Genomic DNA, 8,033 nt, shown 5'->3' with positions numbered 1-8,033 from the left:
AAATAGAATGAAAATAGAAAGTAGCAGAAGAAAGAGAAAATATAAGTCTTGTTTTAAAAAATACTTAAACATTTAGCTGTTATTAAGCAATTGGTCACAAGAATGTGGAATGTCTCCTTTATGTATAAGAAATTCTTCAGAGCTTGTGAATATGGATGTATTTGATAAATGATATAGATGATCCCATGTTGTTTTCTGAGAATCCAAATTATTTGCAGTTAAATTATTAAACTGTATTATGGTAAGCGAATATTTATCTGAATTCTATTATGTCAAAAACAAATCCAAAATGTTTGAAGGAAAAATTGAGTGTAAATAAATGGTGAAGAATTGAGCAACTGGAGCCTTGATTGAAAGTTTACTTAAAATGCAAAAATGGGATGAAGAAAATTTAAGGATTGCAAATATTGGTAGAAAAGTACTGAGTAATACCTGATCTATTGTTAGGAATGATGTTTTACCACAAAAACCAAAAATGGCTATATGTAAAAAAGTGCTTCTGTACATCTTGTTATATAGAAGTAAGAAATGGATAGGTCATGAGAAACATAAAAGTAAGCTCAGTGCAATAGAAATGGATTGTGCTTCTTAACTAAACTAAGAGGAAATCAGCCCAAGAATACATAAGCATTGAATGATTGTGTGTTGAATACAAAAGTGAATGATCTATATAAATGAATTACACCAAGTTGGATAGTTATTTTGTGGGAATGAATGGAGATTAAATTGCAAATCAAGCACATGAAAGATTGAATTGAAGGGAGGGAGGGAGGGAGGAAGCATAACATTCATTAAGCTAAATGCAAAAAAAGGAAGTAGTTGTGTGAATATCAGCAACACCAAGAATTTTGCACAAAGAACATCTAAACTTTGTATTCAACATAATATGCAGTATTTGCTTTAAATTGACTGAAATTGACTTACTATTCCATTTAAGTTTGGAAGAAGAGTTTTCATTTGTAGAATGATGCATGAAATTAAATGTCTAACCTATCATGAATTATCTGATGTTTTCGCCGACTGGTTGATCAACAGAGGAAATTATCCATATATAAAAAGTGTGCAGATTTGGGAAAAATTTATAGATATTATTCATATTATGGCCTAATAGGAAACTGAAAATGATACATTGAATCCTGATTTATAGCACAAATATGCAATAGAATATTGATAAACAGTATACATTATTTTTTGCCAGTGTGACATTATTTCCAATAAATATAATAAATACTGTTTGGCATTTGACTTTAAAAATTTCAATTTGATTTTCTTTCATGAAAATCAGGCATTGGAAAAGAATAGCTACATCTTTGTATTAGAACACAAATATATTCTTCTTTAATTTAATTCATAAAGTAAGCATTAGATGAATAATTTGAACATGGGTGACATGAAATAAGGTATAAATTCTTTCTAGATATTTAAAAAAAAACAAATTCCATTTCTTTAAGTGAATGAATTTTCAATTAACGTCTTCATTGTATGGTCTTTTTTAACCCTACATTCCCAGAATATTAAAACTGAATTATTTAAATCAGTGTAATCTTAATTGTTAGCTCATTTGGGGGAAGAATGGCATATATATCAAATATATCACATCATATATCAAAATTATTGTTTTGGTTATTTTATTCACAGAGGTATCTTAAAATGTTCATATAATAATATCACAAAATATGGGTCCTGTATATCTCAATAGTCCACTGAAATAGTTGTATGTGTCAGATAAAGGCGCTGGCAATTTAGCATTTATTAAAAATCTTGGTTTCATGACTCAGTTGAAATATATAAGACAAAAATACCCAATAATATTTTTTATTTCAGTGTTTCAAAACAGACAATAGTACATATATCTAAATTATATAAACAATGGTTCTAGAAGAAAAAATCTAAAAGAAAACGTAATAGACTTGTGAAATGAAATATATAAAATTATAGTGACACAGAACAGTTCAATCCCAGATAAAATAGTTCAATAAGTATCTTAAGTGATAACGACAACTCTTGCATCAGTTATAGGTATATATTATCAAGTAATATGATAATAATTTACACTTATATTTAGCTTTGCTTGGGATTTACATATTTGCATCTGATTCATGGACTACTATAACAAATTAATATAACAATCAACTAAAAATAAAGATGATTTTAATTCTATTTAATACAGAATTCAGTGAATCCTATATAAAACACTATGACATAATTTCATGCCCAAACACAACAGACATTCCCCAAGGGCCTTCAGGGATGTTAAATTTGGATTTAAATTTTGATTTTAATAACTCACAAATCATAATTTTTAATGTTACAGAAATAGGAACATTATTAAATACCTAACTGAATGCAAATTTAACTATATTGTATTGCATTGAACAAACCTGAAATGAAGTTAGATTTCATATCTGACGTGGCTGTGCATTAAACTTTTCATACTACAGCATCTGGCACTACATCTATATAGTGTAAGGTCAATGTATCGCAAAAGAAATTCACATTTTTTTTCCCCTGAGGGATCTCAAGATGTGAAAGTTTCTGCAAAGTGATGATGAATGGGAAGCTGTTAACATTAATAGATACATTGTATAAATATTTTTTTTATTTTTGTTCAAATATATACTATTCAATATAGTTTGAAATTTTATGTAAAATAATATGATATTGTTGACTTAGTTGTGAATCCTGCAGCCATTTTGTTTAATATGGAATCATTGCTATTACTAGATCAAACAGTTTTTGTGCTGCCTCTCTGAAATAGGCAATCTGAGTGTTGGAAATGTTGTTTTGTTTACGTTAAATAAAATTATAATAAAATAAAAATATAATGATATATAAAATGGTGCCCCAAGTTAATGTTTCCTTTTGGTACATATTTACATTGTTGTATCTTTGTATTCTCCTCAAAGAGTGACAGATAATTTATGAAAGAATTATGGAAGTGACCGAAACTGAATCGTATAATTTGAGGAAAAAGGAGTGTTCTATTTCCTCTGTCCTGCTGCAAAAGCACTGTAGGAAAAAAGTGTTTTTTCTTAAAAATAATTTTTTGATATCTTAATCTTTCTTCTTCTACTACTACTACTTCAACTGGAATTTATTTCTTACACAAGTTGTAAAAAATGGATCTTTTAAAACATTGATTTTTCACTTCTGACAATTCTCATTACTATATCTCATTTCAACCATTCCTTTGGTCATTCTAAATCTAAAGTTTGGTCTGCTTCCTTTTTGTTACTTACTATTTCTTTTCCTTTTCACATGAATCCCTATCTAAAGTGGTTTTATGTGGAGTGGCTTTTTTTTTTCAAAATCACTTTCTCCCATGACTGCTATATCAATATGAGAAAATGTATGTCTGGTACCTACTGAACTGATCTGAAATTCACCTATTCTAGCATTCCTTAGGTCTGAACTTCACCTATATTAATTTCCACTCTCTTACATTTGGAAATATAACTAAAAAATTAAAGCAAGATATATCTTGTACAAATCAGATATAATTAGATCCTTACTAGTATGAAAAATGCTACTGCTGCCATCACAGCCTGCCCTTTCAACAGAAAAAAGAAATTACAGAAATGTCAGAATGTTTACCAAATATGAACCCATCAAATTAACATTAAAATGATGTAAAATGCTAGTTACAATGGCAGCACCACTGCAAATCCCATTACGCATATACAGTAAGTATCAAAAAGAAATTCAGTTTAGAATAGGAAGAAAAGGCAGCGTCTAGAGTGTGACTAAATTGGTTTTATCTAGTGGTCTTGACAACAAGTATTGTTGCTGGTAAATACTACAGTTTCATGAAAATGAACTGTAGAAGTTTAAAGGCAAATGAAATCAACAGACAGATGTCAATTCTATTTTTTTTTAATTCTCCTGAGGCTTCTGAAATATAAAACCTTTATGATATTACTCTCCTTAGAGCAGGGGTGTTAAACTGCTGGCCCATGGGCCGGTTGCATCATACGGAGGCTGTGCCCACCCCAGCTCCAGCAATGCAAAAAAAGTCACAATACATCACAACACGTCATGTGATGTGGCGAATTTAACACCACATTAAAAAAAATCACTTTGAAATTAAATCACAACAGTGAAATGTGAAAGGTTAAGTCTAAAGTGTTTCTGCTGTTATTACACTCATTTAAGTCTATCACAAAAACTAAAGAATTTGGGTGAAATCATTGCTTCATTTAAATTAATTGATGTTTTAGCCTTATATGTGTGTTTTTAATATTATGCATGAAAATAAATGGTGAGCTTAATTCATCATCACATTACTTAATTATATCTATTGACCCACCATCTGTTCTTTAGCCCCTTTCCTATTCTTTTGCTATTATGCTGTATACTTTGTATTTTGTTTGGTTTTATTTTACAGTAATTTTGGAATCTGGCAGTACCTAGAATAAATTGAACAACTAAACTAAATCACACCATATCTGAATGTTTATTCAGCAAATACATTGTCTATGTCCTTGGAAGCTTGAGGGTAAACTAAATGAAATAGCCTTTTGATTTTGTATATCAATCTGCTGCTTTCTTTTTGTCATTTATGGTAGTTGGTGCTTTTAACGGCTGAATGATATGGAATATTTATCTCTGGAGATTCTCAGTCATCCAGGTCATAGTTGTCCCAAAGGTGCTTTTTCAAAAGGAAACAGGACTGGTTTTTGTTTTTTTTTGAGGAAGAAGAAGAAGATGACGTTCGCTTCTTATCCAAGAAACTTCATTGGTTCTGGGAGGATGGTGGGAACAATAGAGCAAAGAAATATGATCCTTCCAACCCCCACCTGTCAAAACTAATCCTTCTGTCAACTTCCAGTTTGGTATTGCATCGATATGGAAGCAGGAAGGCAGGGCTGAAGAGGCAATTAAGAAGGAGGGGTGCCTCGTTGATCATGGACAGACAGCGGTCTTTCCGTTCGATCCAAGGAAAGCCCTCCAAACCAGCAGGGGAAAGACTGGCTACATTCCTGTGACCAGCCATTAACCACTGACAACGGAAGAAGAAAAGCACCAATTAGCAGATCATAAACAGCATGTTTGGAACTGGGTGAGAATATTGATCCTTTCTTTACTATTTTACAACTGAATTTCCTGGGAAAGGCTCCCAAGAAGTTAAAAACCTCTGAACATGAGAATGAAGGGGATTGTAGCCCTACCCTTCCAGAGCAACAGAAATGGCATTTTAATTTCTTTTATGGGGGACAGAAATACATAATATTGAAGTGGAAGTAAACATAAAGCTACAGTTTGGATAAATTTGAGAACTGAGATAATTGATAAGATTTTCTCTTTGGAAAAAAACATTGAGGTGAAATATAAGTAATCAACCCTTTGTTTTAAGAGTGGAAAATGGATTTTAAATGATATCTAGTGGTGGAATTGAGTATAGCACTACAACTAGCTTCCTGGCTGCTTGGTGACTCCTAGCTTAGTGGAAAACAGCTGGCAATAAAGAAAAATGTTTTGGCATATGTATCACCCTGACTTTCTTGAATTATTAATACCTATTGAGCTTGGACCTCTAATCTCAAGAACTATTGGGAGAGAAAGAAAAATTTGACTTTTGACTACATATGGCTGGGAGAGACTTTTGAACTGTTTTCAGGGTAGTTGAACATTTTGATCACTTTGAACATTGTGGATTACAACCTTGCCTGACCGACAATTCTTGGATGCCTGAGACAAAGGATCACTACAAAATATTGCTTTTAGGGCTGGACCCGTATTCTGGAACCTATTGGATTATAAAGGCTACACATAAAGACCACAAAACTAGATGAAACTTTGTTCTACTCTTATTAAGATTGGTGATACGAGACAAGACTTGAATTTGGAGAACATAAAAGTTTTGACAGATTATCTGGAGGGAGGAAACAAAATGGATGTTTTACACCCAGCTAAAAATGGTAAGAAAATATACATTGCACCTGCATTTGAAGCCTCCACCCAGGCTAATCAAGTATCTCCAGGAATGATGCCTTAAGAAAAAATAAACATCTTTCAGAAGGAAATATACTCTATGCTACAACTAATTCACCAATCAATTGTCGTACACAAAGAGGACACAGAAAGAAACCATAATGAGACTAAAAACAATTTAGATAATATAAATGAGCAATTCTCCAAATTAAATTAACAATTAGAAAATTCCAAGATGACTACAAAGTATGAACAAATAAACCAGAAATCAGAAGATGAAGCAGAGGAAATTGACCCAGAGATGGAAGAGATAAAAGAAGGGAAATATAAACTACCATATACAAATAAAATACTGCAAGACTTAGTCATAACAATGAAAATGGAAAAGGCACTTTACCACTTAGGTCTGCAAAATATACCTGATGATAAGGAAGAAGATTTTTAAAAAATGGAATATAGAGCTGTCAGAGGAAATGTCACAACTTGGGAGACAAAAAATGAAAAGTGAAATTGAGGGAGAAGGAAAATGGGACTTGCTTAAGGAATATAAATGGATGGAATCCCCCCCCAAAAATCCCCCACCTAAATTGTCTTCCTCGTTCCAAGCAACTTTTACAAAAATAGAAAGAAACTTCCTGGGTGATTTAATTGCCTTGGCCTGGACAGCTACTTGGCAAAGAAAGAAATTGAGAGTTAGACTTAAAAAACAGAAAATTTGGCCTATTAGTGGGGGCATTATATGATTAAATATCTGTTTGAATATGATTAAAAGAATGGATGACCCTTAGATATAACTAGACTTTTATAATGAAAGATATGATTTAGAATTTAAATAGCATTTTTTTCTTTTTTTGATATGGGAAATATGAAAATTAGAGGATGGCTCGTATGAATAAAATTTTTAGCTATATAAATGCAATTAATATTGAGAAAATCATAACTGACAAAGATATTTCAAATATTGATGGGAAATCAAACTTAACAAGAGCATGAAAACAGGATATTGATTTATAAATTGATATTATTGTTATTTGTATAATATTAGTAAAATATAATGAGGATGTTTATATTTAACTTTGTATGCATCAACAGTAGCAAGAATTCTAACTGTGTAAGGAGGGGAAAATGGAAAAAATATGAGGAAAAAGGAGGATCAGGGAAAAAACACTGAATTGTGCAGTACTGAACAAATTTACATTGAAGAAGTTAATGTTAAATATGTGAATTCAGACAACATGTTGTTTACTAAGCACTAAAGATTGTATGTTGAAAATCAATAAAATATTTAAAAAAATAAAATAAAAATTGAAAAGAGAAAAAACTAACTAACAAAACAAACAAACTCACAGTAGTAACTGTGAGAGGGATCTCGGAGCCCTAGTGGACAATCACTTAAATTTGAGCCAGCAGTGTGCTGCAGCTGCCAAAAAAGCCAACACAGTCCTGGGCTGCATTAACAGAGGGATAGAATCAAGATCACATGAAGTGTTAATACCACTTTACAATGCCTTGGTAAGGCCACACTTGGAATACTGCATCCAGTTTTGGTCACCACGATGTAAAAAAGACATTGAGACTCTAGAAAGAGTACAGAGAAGAGCAACAAAGATGATTAGGGGGCTGGAAGCTAAAACATATAAGGAATGGTTGCTGGAATTGGGTATGTCTAGTTTAATGAAGAGAAGGATGAGGGGAGACATGATAGCAGTGTTCCAATATCACAGGGGCTGCCACAAAGAAGAGGGAGTCAAGCTATTTTCCAAAGCGCCAGAAGGCAGGACAAGAAGCAATGGATAGAAACTAATCAAGGAGAGAAGCAACCTAGAACTAAGGAGAAACTTCCTGACAGTTAGAACAATTAAGCAGTGGAACAACCTGCCTCCAGAAGCGGTGAATGCTCCAATTTTTAAGAAGAGACTGGACAGCCATTTGTCTGAAATGATATAGGGTTTCCTGCCTGAGCAGGGGGTTGGACTAGATGACCTCCAAGGTCCCTTCCAACTTTTTATTATTATTATTATTATTATTATTATTATTATTATTATTATTATTATTATTATTATTATTATTATTATTATTATTATTATTATTATTATTATTAT

The sequence above is a fragment of the Protobothrops mucrosquamatus genome, unplaced genomic scaffold, assembly GCF_001527695.2.
Source record: "Protobothrops mucrosquamatus isolate PMUCROS unplaced genomic scaffold, P.Mucros_1.0 scaffold1115, whole genome shotgun sequence".
NCBI classification, from domain to species: Eukaryota; Metazoa; Chordata; class Lepidosauria; order Squamata; family Viperidae; genus Protobothrops; species Protobothrops mucrosquamatus.
Note: the sequence above shows the minus strand (reverse complement) of the source record.